Source organism: Schistocerca serialis, chromosome 8 (assembly GCF_023864345.2).
Source record: "Schistocerca serialis cubense isolate TAMUIC-IGC-003099 chromosome 8, iqSchSeri2.2, whole genome shotgun sequence".
Lineage (NCBI taxonomy): Eukaryota > Metazoa > Arthropoda > Insecta > Orthoptera > Acrididae > Schistocerca > Schistocerca serialis.
Genome location: NC_064645.1, coordinates 483,580,697 through 483,608,072, shown reverse-complemented (window position 1 = coordinate 483,608,072; position 27,376 = coordinate 483,580,697).

Genomic DNA, 27,376 nt, shown 5'->3' with positions numbered 1-27,376 from the left:
GGCCTGTGCATTTGGACTGATATGGGACCCCAGATACGTCTAGATACGACTCTGACAGGTGACACGTACGTAAGCATCCTGAGTGATCTCCTGCATCCATTCATGTTCATTGTGAATTCCGATGGACTTGGGCAATTACAGTAGGACAATGCTTCGCCCCATATGTCCAAAATTGCTACAGAGTGGCTCCAGGGACATTCTTCTGAGTTTAAGCACTCTCGTTGGCCACCAAACTCCCAGAGATTAACGTTATTGAGCATATCTGGGATGCCTTGCAACGAGCTGTTCGTAAGATATCTCCACCCTCTCATACTCCTACGAATTTATGGACAACCCTGCGGGATTCGTGGTGTCAATTCCCTCCAGTATTACTTCAGACACTAGTAGAGTGTTGCAGCACTTCTGCGAGCTCGCGGGACCCCTACACGATATGAGGCAGGCGTACCAGTTTTTTTTCCCTCTTCAGTGTAATTTGAAACGAGACTCGCCCGACCAGGCAACATGTTTCCATTCATAAACAATCCAATGTCGGTATTGACGGACCCAGGCGAGGCTTAAAGTTTTGTGTCGTGCAGTCATCAAGGGTACACGAGTGAGCCTTCTGCTCCGAAAGCCCATATCGATGATGTTTCGTTGAATGGTTCTCACGCTGACACTTGCTGATGGCCCAGCATTGAAATCTGCAGCCATTTGCGGAAGGGGTGCACTTCTGCCACGTTGAACGATTCTCTGCAGTCGTAGTTTGGTCCCATTCTTGCAGGATTCCAGTTTGTTTTACCGGATTCCTGATATTCACGGTACAGTCGTGAAATTGTCGTACGGGGAAATCCCCACTTCATCGCTACCTCGGAGACGCTGGTTCTCGCCGCTCCTGCGCCGACTACAACACCACGTTCAAACTCAGTTAAATCTTGATAACCTGCCATCGTAGCAGCAGTAACATAGGCGTTGCCGACCGCAGCGCCGTATTCTGCCTGTTTACATATCTGTGTATTTAAATATGCATCCTATACCTGTTTCTTTGGCGCTTCAGTGTAATTGATTCTAATTATAATGTAAATATATTAAATTGCTGGGTAACAGCCAAGGAAAGTTTATTTTTAATGTATCAATAGTAACGACGAAATGGCAATTGCTGTGCCGTTGCTCATTTTTGCCTACGCAGAGTCTCTGTCGCGCTGCGAGCAGAGAGAAGGCAGAGCAGCTTGAGTCATGAAAGACTACGGAAATGTTTGTTGGGCGTTGCCGCAGGCGCAGTGTGCAGCTATGACCGCGTCAAGGTAGGCGCGCCTAATTCGTTAACCCGCGAGTATTTTGAGCACGGTAGGAGTGAACAGACGGAGGAAGCTGCAGTTCTATTGCCTGCAGCTCAGCATTGTCGTCGGCTACATTCATCGTCGTCCCCACAGCTGCGACATCGTAAGACTTACGTGAAAAAATATAATTAACATTGTAGAGGCATTACTCCCTCACGTTTCTTTCACAAAGTATTACTAAGCTGAGTAATAAATTGCAATAGTTAAAATTCGTAGGACACCTGTGTTGTCATTGTCATCAGACATAATTACCGTGCAGGGCCCGTATCCTTTCCACGCAACCATCGAGTGTCTTAAAAATATGAAAATTGTTTCAGTATTCACTGCCAGTTTTGTTTGTTTACCAATGGCCAGTTTCAGTCTAAATTTTTTGCCTCAGTAACTGTTCATTCTTGTGTTGCATAACAGAGGTTTACGTAATTTGCAATTTGGAGCATTAACTTCATTCACTTCAAGTAAGCACTTTTTGCGAAATAAGATTTTAGTAAGTCAGTCATTTATTTAACCAACTTTATTCAACTTTACTTTCAAAATCTAATGTCCCGGAATAAGTCATTGCAAACTCAGTCCTTTCTGGTTCATTTACTTTCTCGTGAACTGTTGTGCTGCGGAAAAGCACGACAACCTTCTGTTGCCACTCCAGTGGTTATTTGCATAAATTTCTTTGCCATTACCATTCTTCACATTCTGCAGATTGATTGCCCTAGTGGGCTGGCGACCGTTTCATTATCCCTTTTCTAGCTAATCAGTATTTTTTGTATTATCAGTATTTATTATCTGGTACCCCTTTTCCTCCCTGTTGTTCTTCAGTGATTGCACTACTTTCCACCCACTTGTGAGTCAACGAGCATTGCGCTCTCATTTAAATATATGGCCGGAAGTGTCAGCCTACAGGAATTGTGAAACGAACCCGGTCGTCCAGGACCGCGTGCCACAAAGGGCGCAGATTCACCACGAGATGGGGAAACTCACAGGCGTCTCTTGTCTATTGAGGCCTAAGCGCTGTAGTGTGCGAGTGAGACAGACGACGTAAACCTACGTCATAGGGAAACGCAGTAGAAGGCTTTTGTGGCCAAAGAGACGTAGCAGCGTTAAATACGGCGGACCTAAGATCGGCCATAAAGGAAAACATTAATGGAAACTATTTAATTCTGTGGTAATTCAGAGAATTAAGCCATAGTTATTTTAAACTACCATCCTTCATAAATTTTCATGGTGATCCCAATAAAACTTGAGTATTGATCATATTTACAATAGCTTAGGATTTAAAGTTAAAGTTAAATTAACCAGTTTTGTAACAAAGACCTGAATACTAAAATCTCAATGCTTTGGTCGATCTTAACGATCGACGTTCCATATAGAAGCCCATCACTGAGATGACAAATGTTGTAAATATCAATTCTGTAACTTCATTTGTTTAAAAGAAATAGTAAACTTAAATTTTCAGTATTTCAGTTAAGCATCAAATCGTCATTTCCTCCAAACAAAACAACGAAGACAGCATGACACCTTATCGAATCATTAGGTAATAGAATATTTGTTGTCAATTTTAGTGCATAATAGCTACTTTTGATCGCCATTTATTTATCAGGAAGCACGTGGGTGCAAGGCTACTGGCCGTGACATTCAAAGTTAAGAAGGAAATTGTATTGGTTTTGCGTAAAAGAATTTAACGTTTATTAGCTAATGGATATTATTGTTACTTTATTTAGATCGTGAAAGTGGTCAAGCTTTGATTATTTAAATGTGTTAAAATGTAAAATAATGAACAATACAATGCAGCCAATCAGTTGGACGATCTGTGGAAAGGGAACTGCCCTAGTCAGTTGAGCGAAGATGTTCGGAGCGCGGGAAAACGCGGCCGGGGACAGGCAGAGGCAGTGCTCGTGGAGACGCGAAAGAGGACGGTCGGTCTTCAGGCAGCTAGGAACTGAAACGACTTGGAAGATTTAGCGTTGTGCTGTATCGCGGGACAGTCTTTGAGCAATGAGCAGCCGCGCGCCTGGTGTGAACTCTAACTTTTTGTGTAGTTAAGGAGGCGGAGTATTGGACTTGTTTTTCTCGATGATTTTGTGAATAATCGAACTGTATCAAATAGATATGCGTTCGAGTGTAACAGTAACTCTAAATACGACCCACTTTCGCTGTTAGTTTGCTTTCTGAATAAACATTGTTCTAACCAAATCGCAACTGTGTGGCCTACATCATTTATGGGTCATTAATTTAGTTCCCTGTATTATTATTAGTGTTTTTATAAGTTATGTTAACTTTGTATTTCGCAAACTTGCCATCAGCCAGACAATTTAACCAAAGGGTCACAAGCGTCTAAATTAAGGCGTGTAATGCGACATGTGCGGTTCAACCCCTGCACGTGTTTGAACCAAGACATTTCGACGAAGGGGAACCGCATGTGGGCCTGAACATTTTTGGGATGTTTGCTCGCAATTGGTGGCTCGTCCGGGATAGGAATTTGGTAAGTGTTAGTTGAGAGATAAGAATCTTGCAAAGTATTGGAACAGGATTGGATTTTGGAAAGTGTTAGTTGTGGAATATGAACTCTGGAAAATTTAGAATTGGGTGTGAATTCTGCAAAGTGTTTCCAAAAGTATTATCTGAACTTCGATAGACAGAACCTCTCACAAAAGTTAAGTGTGAGATCGGTTCAGTACTGAATATTAGGTTTCTTTAATACTTTTGAAATTACGATTGTATTCTCACAGTTAACGACGTTCTGTGATCTAGGTCCCAAGTCTGCGGCACTTTAGGCAGTTAGCGTGGGGGCTCTGAACTACGAATTTTGCAATAGTTGTGTGCACGGAGCTTTAGCAGTGGTTAGGAGTGAAAATACGTAACGCGGAAGAAGGGGCGACATCGAAAGCACATGGCTCCAGTCAGCAGCGGCATCTTCAACGGCGATTCATCGCGCAGCAGCGGTTGCAGTACCACAGCAGAGGCTATGAGATCTTCAGCGTCGGCTTCAACTGCAACACTGGCAGTGATACAATGGCAGAAGGATCCAGCACGACAAAGCTAAGTACCTGCTCTGATAGCGAGATTTGTACGGTTCTATCAGTCACCAATAATAGACGTCGATAATATTAAGCAGTCGACCAGTTTGTGTGGGTCCGAAAATACTAGCGAGCCGCTTAGCCCGAAGTCGGAGCGGGAAAGCGTGATTGGTGGTGAAATTAGCAGGGCAAATAGTCCGAAATCAGGCAAGGCAGATGAATTTGGGGGAGACATGATGTGGCAATTAATGCAAATGGTAAAAGGATTGGGATCCAAAATTGATTCTGTTAAAACCGATATGGATGACGTAAATTTAAAAATTGATTCAGTTCAGTCCGAAATAGCTCCGGTTGTGAAAGACGAAGTAGGAGAAATGGCTAGTGGACTCGAGGAATTAATAGACGGAAAATTAATAACCATTCGGAAAGAAATGGGCAACATTTCTGATCAAGTTGGGCTGCTTGATTCTAAGATAGATCAAGCGGAGAAAAATTTCAATGTTAAGGTGGAGCCGTTGCAGGCAGATCTCGGAGGCAACGCAAGAAATTGTATGAGTAGGCAAGATGCTCTAATGGGTGACACGACAGAGGCTATTATCAACTTACCCGTTCGAACAGGTAAAGGGGAGAAAGAAGTAGATAAAATAAAGGAACATGTATAATCTGGCATTAAAACTGAAAATAGTGAAGTTAAAAAGCAAATCAATGAAATAAAAAGGAGCTGAATTCCCTAGCTGCACATCAAACCTCTACAGTAATCAGTGTTCCGTGGATGAACCCGGGATCGGTGAAATGCTTTTCAGACGACGGGAAATATTACCCAAAAAATTTTCTAGCAGCATGAGTGATGGTTTTATAAGGGGAATGTCCGACGAGACGAAGATAAAACTCGTGAAAAGACATTTGGAAGGTGAGCCGCAATCGTGGGCAAATATACGCAGTGATACGTTCACTACCTACGAAATATTTGAAAGCAGTTTCCTGAACAAGTTCTGGAGTGAAGCGAAGCAAACGCGACTTCAAAATAAATTTCCGAACGGGCCAACATTTAAATACGGGAACGGGTCGATGGGAGAATTTTGTAAACCTGAACTTGCGAGATGAATGCATGCGAAACGTTCATTGAGAGTGCTTATTGAAATTACGACGTTGAAAAGACGGTTACCGGAAAATTTGTAGTGGGACCTAGTGCACAGTCCTAGCAACTCAATAGGCGAATTTTTGTACTTTGTAGAAAAATAAGAACGGGCGTTGAAATTTAAACCGCAAAGTAAACAGACAAATAATTTTCAGAGTGGAAATCATATCTACAGTCCGAGTAACTACTATGGAAGACATCCGGGAAATTATCAACGGAACGCAAACAAGAGTTTTGATAAGGGAAACGGTAACAGGAACACATCCAACGGTAAATTTCAAAGGGGTAATGGGAACGGATACTTTCGTGACAGGGACCGACACCAAGAACGTAGATTTGAAGGACCGGCATCTGGCGAAATGAACCAGCGTAATGGGAGATCGGGAAACTAAGTTTCGCCGCATCTTAGGTCCGGAGATGGCAAAATAAACCGGCGATGAATAGGACGCGAGTAAAAGAAAATGTGATAGGTGTAAATAAATCGGCAGAAAGGCGTCAGAATTTTGGAATGACATTAGTAAGAGATGAGAATCAAATAGGTAAATTTTCAAATCAGATCGTACATGAAACGTGTAATTCTAAGATAAAGAAAGATAACGATAAAGGTGATGACGACGATTTAAGGCTAAATGATTTGTTTTATGAATGTGAGACGAAAGAGTGTGTGAATGTTTTATAATGAAAGATTCTATGTGCCAAAAGTAGGCTTAGGTGGAGCTGAATTTGATGGAGTTAGATGGTATAGAAAATTCTAAAGAAGTATACATATACAGGGTGAGTCACCTAACGTTACCGCTGGATATATTTCGTAAACCACATCAAATACTGACGAACCGATTCCACAGACAGAACGTGAGGAGAGGGGCTAGTGTAATTGTTTGATACAAACCATACAAAAATTCACGGAAGTATGTTTTTTAACACAAACCTACGTTTTTTTAAAGTGGAACCACGTCAGTTTTGTTAGCACATCTGAACATATAAACAAATACGTAATCAGTGCCGTTTGTTGCATTGTAAAATGTTAATTACATCCGGAGATATTGTAACCTAAAGTTGACGCTTGAAACCTCCGACCCTCAGTTGCGTGTTGTAACAAACAGCTGCAACATACATCGCGTTTCTACAGAATGATCTGCCAACGTTGCTCGAAAATGTCCCACTGGAAACGCGTCGACGTATGTGGTATCAGCATGATGGTGCACCTGCACATTCCGCTATTAACACTAGGCTGTCCCTTGACAGGATGTTCGACGGGCGTTTCATACGACGTGGAATAGGCATAAATTGGCCAGTCCGTTCTCCTGATCATACACCTCTGGACTTCTTTCAGTGGGGTGTGTTAAAGGAGAATGTGTACCGTGATGTGCCTGCAACCCCAGAGGATATGAAACAACGTATTGTGGCAGCCTGCGGCGACATTACGCCAGATGTACTGCGGCGTGTACGACATTCATTACGCCAGAGATTGCAATTGTGTGCAGCAAATGATGGCCACCACATTGAACATCTATTGGCCAGATATGTCGGGACACACTCTATTCCACTCCGTAATTGAGAACGGAAACCACATGTGTACGTGTACCTCACCCCTCATGGAAATGTACACCTGCGTCAGTGAAAAAGACCAATAAAAAGATGTTCTCATGTGGACGTAATGTGCTGTTCCAGTCTCTTCTGTGCCTAAGGTCCATCACCGTTCCCTTTGGATCCCTACGTAATTCGGTGCTCTCCGATACACACGATCGAACAGCGGAGGAGTGGTACTCAAGCGTCAACTTTAGGTTACAATATCTCCGGATGTAATTAACATTTTACAATGCAACAAACGGCACTGATTACGTATTTGTTTATATGTTCAGATGTGCTAACAAAACTAACGGGGTTCCATTTAAAAAAACCTAGGTTTGTGTTAAAAAAACATACTTCCGTGCATTTTTTTATGCTTTGTATTAACCAATTACAGTAGCCCCTCTCCTCACGTTCGGTCTGTGGAATCGATTCGTCAGTATTTGATGTGGTTTACGAAATATATCCAGCGGTAATGTTAGGTGACTCACCCTGTATATTGGTCGTGTGACTAGGGCCTCGCGTCGGGTAGACCGTTCGCCGGGTGCCACTCTGCGTAATCTCTCTGCAGGGGACTTCCAACGAATTGTTGAGTCCATACCACGTCGAGTTGGTGCACTACTCCGGGCAAAAGGAGGTCCGACACGATGTTAGGAGGCAGCCCATGACTTTAGCCATCTCAGTGTGTTTGAGAATATTTGACACAACGGGTGAAATATAGCGATTAACATTCCAGCAGTTTGGTGGCTCTGTGGGGTCTATTCATCGACAAGTGGCATCTGTTTGATACGACGCGTGTGAAGAAAACTTGTGATTCCTCTATCACCCCTAAGTCTCCAGTGTGTAACAGACTCCTCGTTTACGCAATATATTCCTCATTTGGTCGTAAAGAAATTAAAAGAAAAATTGCCAAAGGTCAAATGCTCTTACCGGAGCACAAAAAATGCGAGTTCTTTCTTCTTACTTAAAAGACCCTGACTGAAAACTGTGGTACCAGCTGCCTCATTCTACCTCCCTCAGCACTTTTACAAATTTTCCCAAAAACTGTGGCGTGCGAACATATTTGCACTTTTTTTTAACATGCAAGTCATTTCAGACTCCCACAACCTCCCCTAACTGTAACTCACACCCACCAGTCCATCGTTGTGAGTCATTCGTACCCATCCACTCCCACCTGCCCTTCCTCACTCACTCACTCACTCAGTCTAACTCACTCTCATTATCTGATTGTGTGTCTCTGTCAACGTCTCCTGAGTCACAGCCACAGTTCCCTTCGTTCTGTACTACTCCTAAGTCTCCTCTTAACTGTGGTGCTCTCCCTCTTGCTCTCTCTTACTGCTAATTCCTCCCTGCCTACTGTTGCTGCCTCTTCCCGCTGTCACTACCTCTCTCTTCCTCGTTGTCAATGTTATATACTCTGTCTCTCATTGTCACTGGCTCTCACTTACTTCGTCCGTCACTGGCAGCTGAGTGGACAGCGCGACGTAATGTCCTACCTAACGGCCCGGGTTCGATTCCCGGCTGGGTCGGAGATTTTCTCCGTTCACGGTCTGGGTGTCGTGTTGTCCTTATCATCGTCATTTCTTCCCCATCGACAAGCAAGTCACCGAAGTGGCGTCAACTCGAAAGATTTGCACCAGGCGAACGGTCTACCCGACGGGAGGCCCTAGCCACACGGCATTTCCGTTTCACTTACTTCTACTTTCTGTTTCTCTTTGCCCCCCCGCCTCTCGGGGGAATGTCTCCTGGATACTTTTCCTAGCACTGTTCTGTCACTGTCAACTAAGTTCCACCGCCAATCTGCGCATCTCTTTCTCCGATATTTCCACTGTCTCGTTCGCTGTTTCTATACGACAGCCACTGTCCCCTATCTTCTAGTATTCCAGTATTTATTACTTTTCCATATCTTTGCCACTGCCATTGCCTCCTTCTCTCTCAGTGTAAAAGAAGCACGAATATGTTCGCATTCCCAAATTTTTGAGAAAAATTTTTAAAGGTACTGAGGAATGTGGAATGAGGCAGCTCAACGGGAACATATTCACATTTTTTGTGCTCCGATAGGGTCATTTTTTCGCTGGTTCCCTTTTTTTTATTGCTGCAGAAGCGCGTGTGAAGCATAAGAAAAGAAATGTGTTGGTCAGCAAAATTTAGGTAGTTTACTTATGTGTGCCATTCGTCTTTCAAAATACTAAAACTAATTTTGCACATTAAACCGGATTTTACTTGTAGAAGGAGAGTAGCTTTGAACCTTTCTATCTTGAAAACGGATACAAATATCAAGAAAATTTTTATGGTTTTGCGAGTTTGGGATCTTCGGAATATATCGCAAAAACTTCAACTGTTTGCTGTGCTTAGTCGTGCTGGAATCCTCGGCTGGGTTTTGGTCTGCTGGTGACGGCGAAAATATAGTTAAAAAAAACTTTTTATTGAGTTTTCTGAGGAACCGACCGTGAACTAATGCTCCCATAAAGCCCACCGTACAATACATCAAATGTGAAAAGAGATAACCAATTTGCTCCATTTGCGTAAGCAGGAGGAAGTGTGTAGTATTCATACTTTTACCCTGTACTGTAGGATAGTGATCCTAAGACGATCCTTCTGCTGGGTATACGAATGGTACCCAGAGCAAGAGCTATCAAAAACACTTGACACTACCTTTTTATCGTCAATAAAACACGAGGTACGAGCACCTCAAAATCCCGTTTTTATGCACGACCTTAAGGAACATACCAGTTGTTCATGCAGTCGCGTGCATACCGATAAGAGAATGTCTCCATTGTCTGAAAGCCAACTTGTAAGGTGCAGCCGTAGTCGTGTCTCAGTTGTGACATCTGAATACAGTGTGAGTGGATGCAGGTAAGCACTCTTTTCGTTGCTTTTTCCCGCTGTAAAGCGTGCTCCGTTTGAGCGGGGAGGTGGGGCGCCCGATGTACCACTGGCGCCAGTAACCAGTACGATAGCTCTGCTGGCGGGGCCGCCCTAGAGGATACGCCGTCAGCTGCAGGCAGGCACCTACCGCCCCCGCCGCCGCCGCCGCCACGCTTCTAGAGGTCCCGTGACGCTGCGGAGCACTTTGTCGCTCCTTGGGCTCCACCCCCTCCCACCCCCCAATTCCCCTCCACCTCTTCGCCGCCACCCTTTCCAGACGACGTCGCTTAACCGCCGACCGCAACAGCCATCCGGTTCGCTCTCCTCGTGTTCCTTGCAATAGCTTCGCCCCGATTGTCGAGGAGGTCTGCTTTTTGCTGTACTGCGGTTCTGTTCGCTTCAGCCTTCAAGTCCGTCTGCAGGGCGCCGTTTTTGTGCCCCACGAGTAGTCCAGTATCTCTGGAGATACACGTATCCCGCCAGTTGTCACACGGCCTGGGACTTTAGCCGTGTGATTTGCGCAGTGACGTGACGTGGGGGAGAGTTAACTATAATGTACGGGCTCCTAACGCATACCAGTACTACAAAATTCATATCTCATTTTGTGAGGTCAGCGTAAACTACCAGGACATGCTTCTTGCACCGAGCCTGTCAGCTGTCATCCGTGGGAGGTTGAAGAGCAGATCCTCTGAAGACAGCATTATTTTCGTTGCAGTATTCATGTAACTTTTTGTGTGCGTACTGAAGAGAATTACCGTTATAAGGAAAAGTGGCAGCATAGTGTTTTATGTATGGGTGAAGAAATATTTTGCTTTCATATACTCACGAATCTGTATTCGTTGTGGTTCATTTGTAGGAGAATGAGAAAGGGAAAAATGGCGACGTCGCCTAGCCTATAATGTAGTGTTACAGGTTTCCGATATTGTACAGGTACAGTTCAAGAAACTGGCTCGTATAGGAACTTTAAAAATGATCCGAATATTACTACTGCAACGTAATTTTTGGATGTGGTGTGAAAATTTTTAAATTCATTCTTTATTTAAGTTACTATACGAACTATTATTGCCCGCATCTCGTGGTCGTGCGGTAGCGTTCTCGCTTCCCACGCCCGGGTTCCCGGGTTCGATTCCCGGCGGGGTCAGGGATTTTCTCTGCCTCGTGATGGCTGGGTGTTGTGTGATGTCCTTAGGTTAGTTAGGTTTAAGTAGTTCTAAGTTCTAGGGGACTGATGACCATAGATGTTAAGTCCCATAGTGCTCAGAGCCATTTGAACTATTATTTTGTATCAAAATATGGCTACAGAAACGCTATATGGAAACTGGAGCAGAGCTGTATTGCATTTGGTTATAACAGTGTATTAAATGAGGATCAAGGGTGAAATGAATGTGCACGCGTATAAAATGTCCTCAAGCTAGTAACTAAGAGGCATCCTGAAAATAAACACAGAAACGCAACCGGCGATATAAACATTTTTGGCCGCAGTAAAGTGTTTCCCAACGAAGTTGAAAAACTAATTGGAAGAGCTTATTCTTACATTTCAACAAATATTGTTCAGTTTAAGCTTGTCGGACGTAAGAAAATTTGCGCTCGACGTTGCACAACGAAACAGATTGCCCCATAAATTCAGCGAAGAAGGAGTTATGGCAGACAAAAAATGCTCTGAAGGAGTCCATTCAAGAAATATCACAGAATCAGAATCAGAGGAAAATGATGAAAGCTACAAGCACAGCGTCAAGGCTTTGCCAAGGAACCTGTGAGCTAACGAGGAGCCCATGCAAATAATAATGATAACATTATTAATCTACAAAGGAAAAGAAGACATTTAGAGCTGCAAATCCGCCCGTGACAAGGAAGTGTTTTGAAGACTCTGCCAGGGAGCCACAACAGAAACTCAATCATAAAACAGAAGAATCGTATAACGAGTTGTGCGAGGAACAGCGAATGAAAGAGATGATCAGATGCCTGAGGTTCTAAAGGTGTAGGAAATGACTGAAAAGTTAGATTGCAGTGCCAGAAGATAGTGATTTAATAATTAAAATACGGAACATTTCGTTAAATGTAGACTTGTATGTACAGGGTGGTCCATTGATAGTGACCGGACCAAATATCTCACGAAATAAGAATCAAACGAAAAAACTACAAAGAACGAAACTCGTCTAGCTTGAAGGGGGAAACCAGATGGCACTACGGTTGGCCCGCTAGGTGGCGCTGCCATAAGTCAAACGGATATCAACTGCGTTTATTTAAAATAGGACCCCCATTTTTATTAGATATTCGTGTAGTACGGAAAGAAATATGAATGTTTTAGTTGGACCAATTTTTTCGCTTTGTGATAGATGACTCTGTAATAGTCACAAATGCATAAGTACGTGGTATCACGTAACATTCCGCCAGTGCGGACACTATTTGCTTCGTGATACATTACCCGTGTTAAAATGGACCGTTTACCAATTGCGGAAAAGGTCGATATCGTGTTTATGTATGGCTATTGTGATCAAAATGCCCAACGGGCGTGTGCTATGTATGCTGCTCGGTATCCTGGACGACATCATCCAAGTGTCCGGTCCGTTCGCCGGATAATTACGTTACTTAAGGAAACAGGAAGTGTTCAGACACATGTGAAACATCAACCACGACCTGCAACAAATGATGATGCCCAAGTAGGTGTTTCAGCTGCTGTCGCGGCTAATCCACACATCAGTAGCAGACAAACTGCGCCAGAATCGGGAATCTTAAAAACGTCGGTGTTGAGAATGCTACATGATCATCGATAGCACCCGTACCATATTTCTGTGCACCAGGAATTCCATGGCAACGACTTTGAACGTCGTGTACAGTTCTGCCACTGGGCACAAGAGAAATTACGGGACGATGACAGATTTTTTGCACGCGTTCTATTTAGCGACGAAGCGTCATTCACCAACAGCGGTAACATAAACCGGCATAATATGCACTACTGGACAACGGAAAATCCACGATGGCTGCGACAAGTGGAATATCAGCGACCTTGGTGGGTTAATGTATGGTGCGCCATTAGGGGAGGAAGGATAATTGGACCCCGTTTTATCGATGGCAATCTAAATGGTGCAATGTATGCTGATTTCCTACGTAATGTTCTATCGATGTTACTACAAGATGTTTCACTGCATGACAGAATGGCGATGTACTTCCAACATGATAGATGTCCTGCACATAGCTCGCGTGCCGTTGAAGCGGTATTGAACAGGATACTTCATGACAGGTGGATTGGTCGTCGAACTACCATACCATGGCCCGCACGTTCACCGGATATGACGTTCCCGGATTTCATTCTGTGGGGAAAGTTGAAGGATATTTGCTATCGTGATCCACCGACAACGCCTGACAACATACGTCAGCGCATTGTCAATGAATGTGCGAACATTACGGAAGGCGAGATACTCGCTGTTTACAGGAATGTCGTTACACGTATTGCCAAATGCATTGGGGTTGACGGACATCATTTTGAGCATTTATTGCATTAATGTCGTATTTAGAGGTAATCACGCTGTAACAGCATGCGTTCTCAGAAATGATAAGTTCACAAAGGTACATGTATCACATTGGAACAACCGAAATAAAATGTACAAACGTACCTAGGTTCTGTATTTTAATTTAAAAAACTTACCTGTTACCAACTGTTCGTCTATACTTGTGAGCCATAGATTTGTGACTATTACAACGCCATCTATCACAAAGCGAAAAATTGGTCCAACTAAAACATTCATAATTCTTTACGTACTACGCGAACATGTAATAAAAATGGGGTTTGCTATTTAAAAAACGCAGTTGATATCAGTTTGACCTACGGCCGCTCCATCTAGCGGGCCAACCGTAGCGCTATCTGGTTTCCCCCTTCAATCTAGACAAGTTTCATTCTTTGTAGTTTTTGCTTGACGCTTATTTCGTGAGATATTTGGCCTGGTCACGATCAATGGACCACCCTGTATATCTCTAAGCTCAGGGACATAACTTATAAGGGTGATACAATTTATGCGCCTAATAGTACAAATTATGAAACCAGATTCGTAAATACACCAGTTGCAGATGTTGAAAAAAATAAGTATAGTGTGTGTATTTCTCTCACAATTTCCATTCTGCATATCACATACCAAGAACAGTATCCTGCTGTTGCTGATGGCATTGTTTAAATAATTTTGTAAGTTACTCTTTACGCCGTAATAAATAAAATCTCAAACATGGTGAAGTTTAGGCAACTTTCTCCTTTGTATGAGAGTCAGAGTATAATCCATGTAATGCGAGGGAGGGCGTGGAGGGGGGGCGGACATTGCTGCAGCTTGCCCTTTTTCCCTCTCCTCTCCTCCCCTCCCCTCCCAACTAGAACTACACGTGTTTCTTTTTAATCTATTCAAAAACAAGAAAGATACTTTCCACATAGCTTTCAGACTGCACTGTTTCGAATATTTTCCGCTGTTGTAGTTGGTATTTATAAAAGGCCAGGGAACCCGTGCGAAACTTTCGCACTTTTACAGTTTTAAACAATGATAGTATTTGGAATGAATGTAGTCACTGGGCCAGGGTAGTTGTGGGAATGAAGAGGGAACATCTTTAAAAATGAACCGAATAACGTGCAGTAATCACCATGAACTTATGAATCATCCTTGTACACATATTTCCATGTGTCCAAAAACGTATTTTGCATTCGGAAAGTTTGTCCCAGCTTGTGCGAGGGGCAGAAATTAGGGACTCTCTGTAGGGCCACATACACATAACAAACATTTTCAGTTACAGTAAGCGCGTTAGGCCATAGTAGTTCCATGCGACAATGACAAATATGTTTGTCGTTTCGGAAAATATATTCGATTAGAAATTTCAGCATGTACGGCGTACAGAGATAAGGGACTACGCAGTGGTCACGGTTATTATCTGTGACAGTGCTGTATGCAAATGGTGTAACAATAAGTACTTTAAAACAAATAAAATGGTGTTTGTAATAAGATAATACGAAAAGGGAGTAATAAGATAATACGAAAAGGGAGTCTCTTATTCGTGATTAATAAGTTAGCTTCGTAAAATATAGGTATGGATCTAGGCATCCATGATTCCGTTTTGCCTATGATAATAAAAGTCACTTTCATGTTAAAATTTTCCGCAAGTAGTGAGTTTTAGCGCAAAATCAGTATGCAATGTCAGAAGCCGGTTAAGAAACCTTTCTAATGATACCTCTTTCATCCCTGTGCGATTAGTATGAGTTGAGTAAAAGGGATGCTGACTTGAGAAATAACATATATGATCAAGAAAAAACGATATACAATTTCTGTGAATTCAACCCCCCCCCCCCCAATCATACCCCTCCCTGGCAAGAGCGCACGTACCTGGAGGCAAAAGAGCGGATGGGGGCTTCGCCCCGCCTCCCATAGCTGCCAAGGAAAGGGAAAGACCTAGTGTGGTCAGGTGTTTTTCTTTCAAGATAATGATTTAAAAGTCTGTATTACGCTAGTTTTTAACAGGTTCGGAAATGGAAGTTTCTAGCGGTTAATTACTAGCCACCATTCTTCTTCCAAAATACTAAAAATACTGCATACTCCGAGGTCTAGGCGTTCCTCCTCCCCCCTCTCCCTTGCTACCCTTGCCCCCTGTGTTCCACTCCAATGAGAGTGGATAGGGAAACTTTGATCTATTTTATGTTGATAATTTTTGTGTTAGGTGCGTCTACGTGCCACTGAATAGATGCGGTGTTTTTACGCCGTACATATTTTGCCTTTATTTTTTGAAAGGCATCAGCGACCTCATGTACTAGAAACTGTTTTTTCAGGTTAGAAAGCGTTATGGTACGTTCTGACTTCCTGTAAGGTAATAATGGTCCAAATTTGTACATACAAGCTTTGTAGATATGTGTGGAAGTGAAGCTGTGTAGGTCGGTTGTGAGTCTTCCTTGGGTAGCTCAGTCTCCTGAGCACTCGCCTGCGAAAGCAAAATGTCCTACGTTGACGTCCAGGTTCGTCATACCATTTCAAAACCTAGCAGTTGCGTGTTGATTTATTAGAAAAAATTTTATATCTCCAAAATCAAAGATTAAGTAACATCGTCTGTTTGATTTACACAATCACTTTTTTTTGAGTCATCAGTCTTCTAACTTGTTTGGTGCAGCCCGCGATGAATTCTCCTGTACCAACCTCTTCATTTGAGGGCAGCACATGCGACCTACGTCTTCAATAATTTTCAGGATGTATTCCAGTCTCTGTCTTCCTTTACAGTCTTTGCCCTCTACAGCTCGTTTTAGTGTCGTGGAAGTTATGTCCTGATGCCTTAACAGATGTCCTACCATCCTATCGCCTCTTTAAACATTCTTCTGTAACACAATAAATTACGAATGGATACTATCGAGAAGTGGGTCAGAATTAGCGTAGCGGGTTGTCTCCAGAACGAAATTTGACTCTGCAGCGGGTTGTGCGCTGATTTGAAACTTCCTGGAAGATTGTCCGGCGCACAGTTTTAATCTGCCAGAAAGTTTCAAAGCAGCACCCAGACCGCTGCGGATTGAAAATTCATTCTGATTACTACCGTTCGTTTGAAAACCGTCCGCTTCCCGAAGCTCACTCTGTACTTCTGACCCAGATATGGTGATACGTTTCGTGGGTATCGTCTTTTGCAAACGCGGCAGCTTATGACTGATAGTGTTTAGGGTCAAGAAGCATTAGCAATAACTGTAATTTATCTCTGCCCGATATGCCACAGATCCTTCTAAAACACTGTAAAATAGCGTGCTGAGTTTCATGAGGGCATAGATATATACGGAACACTTTCGGAAGTTGTCCCTCTTTACAAATAATCACGAAAGTGGATCGACAAAATCATCTCTTGCGTTATGTGTGTCGGAGCGCTGCGGAGCGGTAGGGCTTGCGCTACTAAACACGAAGCCGCTTCCATCGTGTCGGCTGTCTCGTCCCCGCTTCGGCCACCTGTTCTCAGATCTCGCCGACTTGTCGAGATAGCGCGCCTAGCCTTGTGTTTCCGTATGGAAATGGAATAACTCCGCGATGAATAGGAAATGAGAGCGAGGCCGGCTGTTATTTCTGCCTTCCGTCGTCGTAGTTTTACCGCGAGGAAACTTTCCGGCAGAACTTTACGGGGCGTGTTTGGCGAGCGGTCCGGTTCCGATGCCAGAATTCAAAACGAATTCCTGATGGAGTTTTTGTAACTCCCTTTGCTCAAAAGAGACTGCTTCCTCTCGCTGATTTCTTCCTCAAACTTGTATCAGAAATCAACTATGCTCTTTCTTACGTCGACTGGGAGTACCTCTACGTATGTGAGAAATTCCACAAAAGGCATAACAAAAACGCGGAAGTACTGCCTTCCTGCACTCTAGACCGGTCCTCTTCATGTGTGATGCCATTGTTGTTGCATCTCAATCGCTGCGAGTACCGATAGAATCTCTGTGAAGTGCGACAACGTGTGTTAAGCAACCGGTCTTTTAACAGCTGCGTGTCAGACGAATTGTAATAAGAATACTGCACAGTTATTCACGAGAGGGAAATATCCTCCAAGGCTGCAGCTTTCACGAAAATTATTAGCTTTATTCTAATCTCGTGGAAAAGTTTGGGTACTACAACTCAATAATCAACGATTTTACTTTGATGTTGATCCAGTCATATAATACTTTTTGAAAGAAATAACTGCTATTTGACTGAACAACAGGTTTTATTCCACAGTCTAGATTTCGGCCTGACGACATTATCAAGGAAATTGAAAATCATTAGGCTTGAGTACAACATAACTCATCTCCAAAATGTGTATCTTCAGTTATATAAACCAGTTTTGTGAAAAGTATATGCGAGGACATTTGTGTAATAGGCTAATTTATTGGCAATTAGCATGAATTCTTCACTTGATATGGTTGTGGAATAAAACAGAAGACCAAATCACTGGTGCCTATGAACCCACTGACATAAACTTATGTCAGTGGGTGCATAGGCACAGTGTAGCGAAGTTTAAAATCAATGATTTGGTCATCTGTTTTATTCCACAACCATATCCAGTGAAGAAGTCATGCTAATTGTCAGTAAATTAGCTCAGTGCACCAAAGTTCTTGCATATACTTTTCACAAAACTGATTTAAACAACTGAAGACACATAGTGTGACAATCACTTGTGTTGTATTTAAGTCTAATTATTTTTAATAACTGTTGCACGGTCAATTGGCGATGATATCTTTCCAAAAAATTGAATAATCTGTTCGAGCGAAGGATATAATGAACTAACAATAGCATACCAGACAACTGCGCCCAATGAACTCCACGCAGTCGATCATCATCTAATGGTAACCGGCAATCGAAAGGGAGAAGTGTAATTCTAAAGGAAATGAACAATGATTAAGTTCGCCAACATTGTTTATTTTATTTTATTTTATTTTTATCAGTGTTCTGACTGATTTGATGCTATCTGTGGCCACCTCTTGATCTCAGAGTAGCAATGGATACAACGTCCTCAGTTATTTGTTCGATATATTCTAATCTCTGCCTTCCCCCACAGTTTTTGCCCTCTGCAGTTCCATCTAGCACAATGGAAGTTATTACCTGATGTCTTAATGTAGCGATTATGCTTAATCATAAAACAATTTTTGATTTATATTAGTTGGCGGAGTGTGGGGCAATGCTAAAGGCGAGGCGCATAAGTGAAGCAGTGCTGTAGCTATCAAGGCAGCCATCCCATCGATGGAGACAGAAACGATGCCAATTTGAACGTTTAAAGTAAAAATGTCTGACGTATTAAAATGGAATGAAATTAAGTAAACTAAAAAGTAAATTAGAAAGAGAGAGGCAATGAAATGTAAATTATATGTATAGGGAAGCAGGGATCGCTTGGTAGGACATGTTCTGAGGCATCAAAGGATCACGAATTTAGTATTGGAGGTCAGCGTGGAGAGTAAAAATATTAAAGGGAGACCAAGAGGTGAATACACTGAGCAGATTCTGCAGGATGTAGGTTGCAATTGTTACTTGGAGATGAAGAGGCTTGCGCAAGATAGTGTAGCATGGAGGGCTGCATCAAACCAGCACATGTATAGGGTGATTCAGTTGCCCCTATCGATGTCGATTTATGCAACACGCAATGTTATATCTGGCCTTCAAAAGCCAAGCGAGAGATTTTTCATATTCTGTCGCTCGCTATGGGCAAACTATTAGTCCAAATGGTGGGCAAAATGAACAGAAACTTTTTGTAATAAATATAACGTAGTTCAATTTTGTATTGGGATACGTTTTCGTCACGGTTTACGAATCACTCAAGAAAAACGTAGGAAAGTGAGATTCAAACGCACCCTCACTCCCTAATTCAGACCCCCCCCCCCCCCCCCCCCCCGGGTAAGGATTTCTAGTATGTTGTTTGTGGCACCCCCTCCTTCCACTGTACAAAAATTACCGACTACACAAACTATTCCTGATATTCGACCTTTTTTGGTCGCTACTGACTGAGCTATTACGCCACGAGCATAGGTTGTCTATTTCGTTTTAACATTATTAATTTAAACGTGCCTGTGACGGTGATGAAAGGAAAAATGACTTTTGTAAACGTTACGCTAAAACTAATTACATTGACAGTTCGATCCAGTCTTAACCCTTACAGGCATAGCAGTTTCGTAATCAGAAGGTCTGACGAATACAACAACGTAATTTTGATTTTATTTTATGCTGTACAAATTGAAAGAATTGTTAGACAAAATTTACACAAACGTAAATTTTACAATTTGTAAGTGCTAGACTAAGCCGGTAGCGTAATGAGACCAATCAGTGAAGACCAAAAAAGATCGAATGCGGGAAATAATTCGTGTAGTCACAAACTGTTGTACAGTGGTGCGAGAGAGTGCGATGAACAACATACTAGAAATCCTCACCGGTGTGTGGCGTGTGTGGCGTGTGTGGGAGTGGGGATACGCTTGAAGATCACTTCTGTACGTATTTCTTGAGTAACCCAAAAACTCCGGTTTCTAGGGAAAACGTATCCCACCACAACATTTAACTACATTAAATATCCTACAAAAAAGGTACTGTTCATTTTTTCTGTAGGACTAATAGTTTCCGGGTAGCGAACGAGATAATATGATAATCATGTGCGTGGTTTTTGAGGGCCAGATATAACATTGCGGGTTTAATAGGACGACATCGTCAGGGCCAGCTGAATCATGCTGTATGTAGGAAAACAGAGAAGTTACAACAACAATACCAATTTCAAAAAGGTATGTGAACGCCGTCAGGAAAGGGAAATTGAATAGACAACAGTGAGGCAGGTAGAAGGGTGAAACTGCAGATGATGAACAGGTAGACGTTTCAGCCTAAGTATGAAAGAATTTCAGTTGTGCGAACTTTCAAAAACAGGTTTTGAGTGCATACGCTATACGGAACGTCTGCGCAAGAATAACGTTTACTTCCTGGCTACACAAAACTGTGAACTAATTCGTGGCAACACTACGAAACTCTCAGGAGCTTGGTGAAAAATCAAGTACAGCTGACTTCAGCACGTCTTTCAGTGAGTATTTTTTTATGTATCTATGGTGGGCTGTCCAAATGAGTTTATACAACTGTTGACTGGACAAACAGTATTACCGATCCCGTCCAGCTTGGTTATCCGCCTTTAGACTTATTTTAAAGCATCTTTCCAGTAAGCAGATGAAACAGACAGGAGTTGTGGGGGGACGCAGTATGCACTAGAGGCAACTGATGGTGTTGCACCGTCGAGATGACGAAGCGGTGAAGAGCATCCCTCAGACTGGAAGAAACAGACTAGTACCCAGTGAGTCAACGTTTAGTGCATCAGTTATTTACCTAATACTTCGTGACTCACTTAAACCTTGGTGAATTTCAGCTTGTACAAAACAGTGGCGGCGTTTTGTCGACTAAAATAGCGAATGGGGACAGTAGCAATGCAATGATAATTCGAGGTACAAATTGAAATTTTACCTGTGGGTTGCATGCATACAGAGGCAGGGCTGTGGCGGAGGCAGCGGGTGATGTCGTCATTCCCCTTACCTTCACCTCTTTTTTTGAATATTTGCAAAAGCCGAAACACAGACATTTTAAAACTTCAGGGAAGATTAAAACTGCGTGGTGTGCCGATACTCGAACTTGGGACCTTTGTTTTTCACAGGAAAGTCCTCTACCAACTGAGCTACCCAAGCATGACTCACGACCCGTCCTCATAATTTTACTTCCGCCAGTACCTCGTCTCCTACATTTCAAAGTTCACAGAAGCTCTCCCGTGAAACTCGCAGAACTAGCATTCCTGGAAAAAAGGATATTGTGGAGATATGGCTTAGCCACAGCCTGGGGGATGTATGACGGAGTGTGGGCTAATACGAAACTTCCTGGCAGATTAAAACTGTGTGCCGGACCGAGGCTCGAACTCGGAACCTTTGCCTTTCAATGGCAACTGCTCTAACGACTATTTTTTCATTTTGTCCGTTATTGTTTGTTGCGTTTGGTCGGGGCGGACGTCACACAACAGCTGATCAAGTTGATTGTTGATATTGTCACACAGTTTTTTTATTACAGAGGACAAACAATCCTCTGACCGAACACGCTGAAGTAGCGTGTGTGTCACTTATCGGCATTACTGATCCAAATTACGGATTAACGTACACTTGGCACAGGCTGAGGCTGAGCCAGGTCTCCGCAATATCCTTTCTTCCAGGAGTGCTAGTCCTGCAAGTTTCGCAGGAGAGATTCTGTGAAACTTGCAAGGTAGCAGACGAGATACTGGCGGAAGTACAGCTGTGAGGAGGCGAACTGAGTCGTGTTTGGGTAGTTCAGTCGCTAGAGCGATAGACATAGGTCCCCAGTTCGAGTCTCAGTCCTGCACAAAGTTTTAATCTGCCAGGAAGTTTCATATCAGCACAGACTCCGCTGCAGAGTGAAAACTTCACTCGTAACATACAAATTTTCCTCTCCCAATCATAGACAAGTATCTTACTGGCCATTAAAACGAAACAAGCAGTCAGGATGTACACCAGAATGGGTGGACTTATTCTCTGTCCCACACTTAGCACGCAGATATGACTGCTGTTCGATATTTTTATCGCACTTTGTGCAAGGTGCAATGAACACTCAAATATCAAAATGTTAGTTCCATGTCTAAATTGTCTGTGTTATAGTTTTACAACAGTTTACAACACTTGTGGGTCACTTATCAGCACTCCTGATCTAACTTACCTATTAAGGTACACTAGTCAATGACTGTAGTTCGATCCTTGTATCCACTTGTTGCACGGCACGATGTCACTCCCAAGTCTGAATTGTCTGTGTTGTTGTTCTATAACAATATACGACACACGTGACTCACTTGTGGCACTTATGAAGATAAACTTGACGCCGATTGTTGTTTGAAACCAGCTCTTCAACGAAACTTAAAATTGACTTTATTATTTGCAAAAACACGAAAAAAATTATTCTGTAAGAGTACAATAGCCTTTAACTGTTCGTGATGTCAAACAGGAAGATTAACTATACGTGCTTTTACAACAACAAAAGCACTATTACACATCTTGGATGAAGGACAGACGATATAAGAAGGGGGAATTCCTCGCAGAAAGAAATCTAATGGCCTTAATTTTTGAGAGAAGTTCCACGCTACAGAGCCAAAAACGAAAATTAACTGCATAACACTGTGATTATCGCTGTTTCATTCCAATGCTAGCTGGGCTAGGCGAAGAACCATTGCTGAAGTCCAGGGCTATGAATTCAAATTCTGCAGAGACACATAAGAATGCACGGTGTAGGGGAAAATTAATTATATTAAAAGGCATAAGTAACGTCAGAGTTCCAGAGAGCCAGAAGAAAAATTCTTGAGGAGATGTACGACTGTGAAACTGCATATAGTCCTATGTATAGGATTACACACATGCTCACGCACACGCACAAGCAATGTTGCGAAGAATGAACGCGTAGCCACTCAAAGTATTGAGTTTGGAAGAAAGATAAGAAATAACTGAAACACAGCACTTACTACTAAATCATGTTCAAAGCTTCAGCAGCTTTGTCGCCAAATGTTTCTAGCTATGCAAGCGTCGCGATGCAAATATGGCCAAAAGTGCCACCCTGCCTTAAATTCACACATGGGAAGATGTGAATGGCTGGAGCCACGCCATCCCCGTAGTTTTAAATGTAATAAGCAGATACTAGTGTAGCGTGTGTTCGCCACTGCTTCGTAACAGGTGTTTGCGGGAAAGTGGTAATGTTCACGTTGGCTCGGGCCCCGCTGGAGCTGCAGTAAGCGCTAGCGCGCCGCCTCAGCGGTACTCACCAGGCTTGATGCAGCTGAGTCCGCATGCGCCGTCGCACAGACACTTTTTCTTCTTGCTCTTGCAGTCCTCGTCCGTGCTGCACTTGCGGAGGCATTTCTGGCCCTGCAACACAGGAACGACGTAGCTTAGAGTCCATTTACATGTTCCTTTTAGCGCGCTACAAGAGTACGCGCTGTTGCACGGGCTGCCTAACCCGCGACCCTCGCCCAGCTGCCGCATGTTGCACGGAAGCAGCGGGAAGTCTATATCGGCGCTTGGAAACACGTGCGATATTACGCAAATGCTGCTGGCAGAAACCAAAGCGTTTGCACACAGCGTGCCTCCAAGCGGTGAAGACGTCTGCAACTGCGCGCTTCACATGTCCCGCGGTGCGATGACAAAGTGGTTTCGAGAAGGAAGGTGGCGGAAATGACAATGACAATGTGATCTGAAACAGTGTTTCTTTGGCGTCAGAAGTAAATATTATCGCAACGGGGACAATGTACTGTACTTTAAAAGAGTTTAGACTCATAAAATAATGGACGAAATTATTAAGAAAATTAAAACTCTGGATTCACAGTACTGCCGAGAAAGATGCCGAAGACTTCATTCTTCAGTGGCAAGGGATCTTAACGCGGCGAATAACTTATAGGAAAAAGTAATTGCTGTTCTCGTCACAGTCTCCTGCATCAATAATTTCTGTTACACAATATGTACTAAAAACTGATAATTACATTCATTCATTCCCATATAATTTCTAAACGAGCTCTACAAAAGAAACTATTTTCGAAGAAAAGCTACGTCTCTCTTCCCGACTGCTCATCAATTTTTTCACCGATAACGATCTTTTTCACCTTTCCGTGTTGTTCACTGCGACGGAATTAATGTGGTGGCCGCAGAAACAGCAAGAATTTGTGATCTACTTTCAGCTTGTCCTGTGTGAGTACAGTACTGACGTGCACTTTGTGGCGCGTCTAACAACACACGAGTTTTCTCACTCGGTTTAGCGGAAGCTCTGTTGTGTGCATCAAGGAATGAGTTAATGGGCAGTTAGAGGACAAAATGTAAGAAACGTTGTTTAGGTAGATGCAGAAGCAGAGGCGCTAAGGCAGGGTAAATGCAGAACATGAATTTTTGTGTTCCAACAGTATTCTGCCAATAACGTGAGAAAAGACTCCGGTCGTAGATACAGTTAATGGATGTAAATCACATGCGGATATCATTGTATTTGCGATATCGGTCAGATCAAAATAGTTGCCACAAGTTGCATCAGACAGTTCAGTTTGGGCTTTCGTGATACGCGGTTCTTTTACGCTTTCTGAGATACGGGTGCGTTATTGTATGATTTGTGAGACACAAGAAGTAGTTCATTTATACTTTTCAAGACGCGAGAAATCGGATATTTCACATATGAGTGTGGCTCATTCAAGCCACGTCAGTTTCATAATAATATGGTTTTACATCCAAATATATATTTTTTTAGTTTTCATTTATGCAGAAACTTGTAACTGTGTGAACATATGCGACCATTTTGTCAAAAATTAACCAAAAAACTGACGCGAAAGCTAAATATCTTTCTAAACACACAATTATGTAACTATAAATGTGAATACATTTCTTAAAAGTGTAAAAACGACCAAAACTGTCAAATTCAGAATGTCAGTAACTGTTTTGTATCTTTTATATTTTTTGGAAAGCTGTCGTACGTGTGAGGTTACGGAGACAAGACGTTGTGTGTGAGAGCGCTCACGGAGAGCGTATGTCAAGTGGAGAATTGTTACCGTATCATGCATACGACGTTTAATTTTCATAAATAACAATGTTTTTGTGAAAGATAGGTTTACTTTATTTTCAATTTTTTAATACCGACTGCTGGAGAATCATACTTAATCTTGGGTGACAAGTATGCATAAAAGAATTATTATGGGGATTTCAAACAACGAAGATCACTCTGGATGACTAAGGATAAATAATCAGTCACTTAGTCATAAACCAGACTCCTATTTGCCACAGTTAATTTCTTTTACGTGAGACATATGTGTTACAGACGTAGATAATGCATTAATTTTCATTACTGAGAAGTTGATTGAGAAACTGGGCAGGTATTTACCTGCAGGACAACCACAGATACACCATCTTCTTTTATTGTGTGTCGTGGGCTAGTTTAAATACGATAGACCCCAACTGCTATTCTATCAAGTCTCACCGTCGATTTATCTTATTGCGGTGCTTCCATACAGCAGACACATAGATACCACTTTGCTCCCATGACTTACGCCAGCAGTGGTAGGCGACAGTACCTGCTGCCACTAGTTCTGTACCATCTGCTGCGCTCCATAGCGACCGGTGTACAGTTTTTTGGGTATGACTAATTTTTTGTACGGTGAGCTTGCTTACGTAATATCGGATCAGTTACTTACTGCGTAGAAGATATAGAAGCTGATACTGTTTACAGTGAGATGAGGCTGTGTAATACTGATGGATGCTTTGGTGATACTGTGAATGAGTTGACAGTTATACGCAGTGGAGGTAATTGTGGCTGTAAGGCATCAGAACCTTTATACGGCTCTCGCCAGAGGATGATAATGGGTGTCGTGAATTGATTATTGGCTTTTAAGGAAATGAGGTAGTGGAAGAGGGGTGATATACTGCGAAGAGAGGACAGGAGCAGCTTTAACTGACAGTGAAGGCAGATTTCTGTCCTAATTTCTTCATGAGGATGTCAGTTAATAAGATATGGTAGGATGTTTATAGAGGGAATTACGCACTGTAAAGGAAGGCAGCGCCATATGTTCAGTGACAACTGACTTTTACTCCTCTGGTGTAGGGAATATTCCGGATTTATACACTGATAAACCGAAACATTATGACCAATGCCCACCGTGACGCTGCACGCCGCGTGGTGGCGTTGCGGTGACGTGACGCGGTAAGAAAGGCATGTAAGTGGAGCAGACGCGGACCTAGGATCACTCTAGCAAAGATTTGGGCTGCGAATGGGGAAATCCACTCACATAAGCGATTATGAGAAAGAGTATATTATTATTATACTGAGCCTGTGAAGGAGTATCTCGAAAACGGTGAAGCTGGTCGAATGTTCACGTGTTACTGTCGTGAGCATCTACGGAAAGTGATAGGACAGTGAAACTACCACTAGGGGCTAAATGGTTAAACGTCCACGACTCTTCACAGGACGTGGGCTTAGGAGGCTTGTCTGCTCTGCAAAGTAGGATACATGGTGGATGATCTGTGGCATCTCTGCCAAAAGAGCACAATGCTGGTGCACGAACAAGTGTTTCATAGCATACCGTTCATTGTATATTGTCAAACATGGAGCTCCGCACCCTACATTTTACATGGTAAACCAACGACATCGTTAATTGCGATTGCAGTGCGTGCGGGACCATCGGTATTCGATCGGCGATCAATGGAAACGTGTCGGGTGTTCGGGTGAATCACATTTTTGCTACACTAGGTCGATGGTCGTCTTCACAAACTCCGTCATCGAGGTGAACGGTGCCTCGAAACTTGCGGAGCGTCACGGACGCAGGCCGGTGGCAGCAATATTATGCTATAGGAGAAATTCTCCTGTGCTTGCATGGCAGCTGTGGTAGTAGTCGAAGACACGCAACAGCTGCGAACCACTTGCATCCCTTCATGCTTGATGTCTTCCCCGACGGCCACGTCATCTTTCAGCAGTATAATTGTTCATATCTCGGAGCCAGAGCCGTGCTAAAGTGGTTTGAGGAGCATTACAGTGCACTCACGTTGATGTCTTGGCGACCAAATTCGCCTGATGTAAATCATATGTAACCCATCGGGGTCGCTGTCGGATGACATCACCGCGTACGCAAATTAGCGGCCCGTTTCTGGCACGAGGACCGTTACCTCGCATTGATCCCTCTCTATCATACTAGAAAGTTTGTAAGGTCACGGAATCACCCTTTATATGTACATACATTTACAGGCACCGGCGCCTATAACTTTGATGTGCGTAATACAGTGATCAACCAGAGCATCATGACCATCAGGCTACTATCGATATAAACTCGTCCGGGCGATAGCACCGACACTTGGCGAGGAATGATTGTTAGTTAGAAAGACGCAAGTGAGCGTGCTGCTCATGTGTGGAATGAGGAAGGCGCGCGATTATCTGACATTGACCGAGGGTAGATTGTGATGGCCTGGAGGCTCGGCACGAGCATTTCGGAAACTGCACAACTTTTTA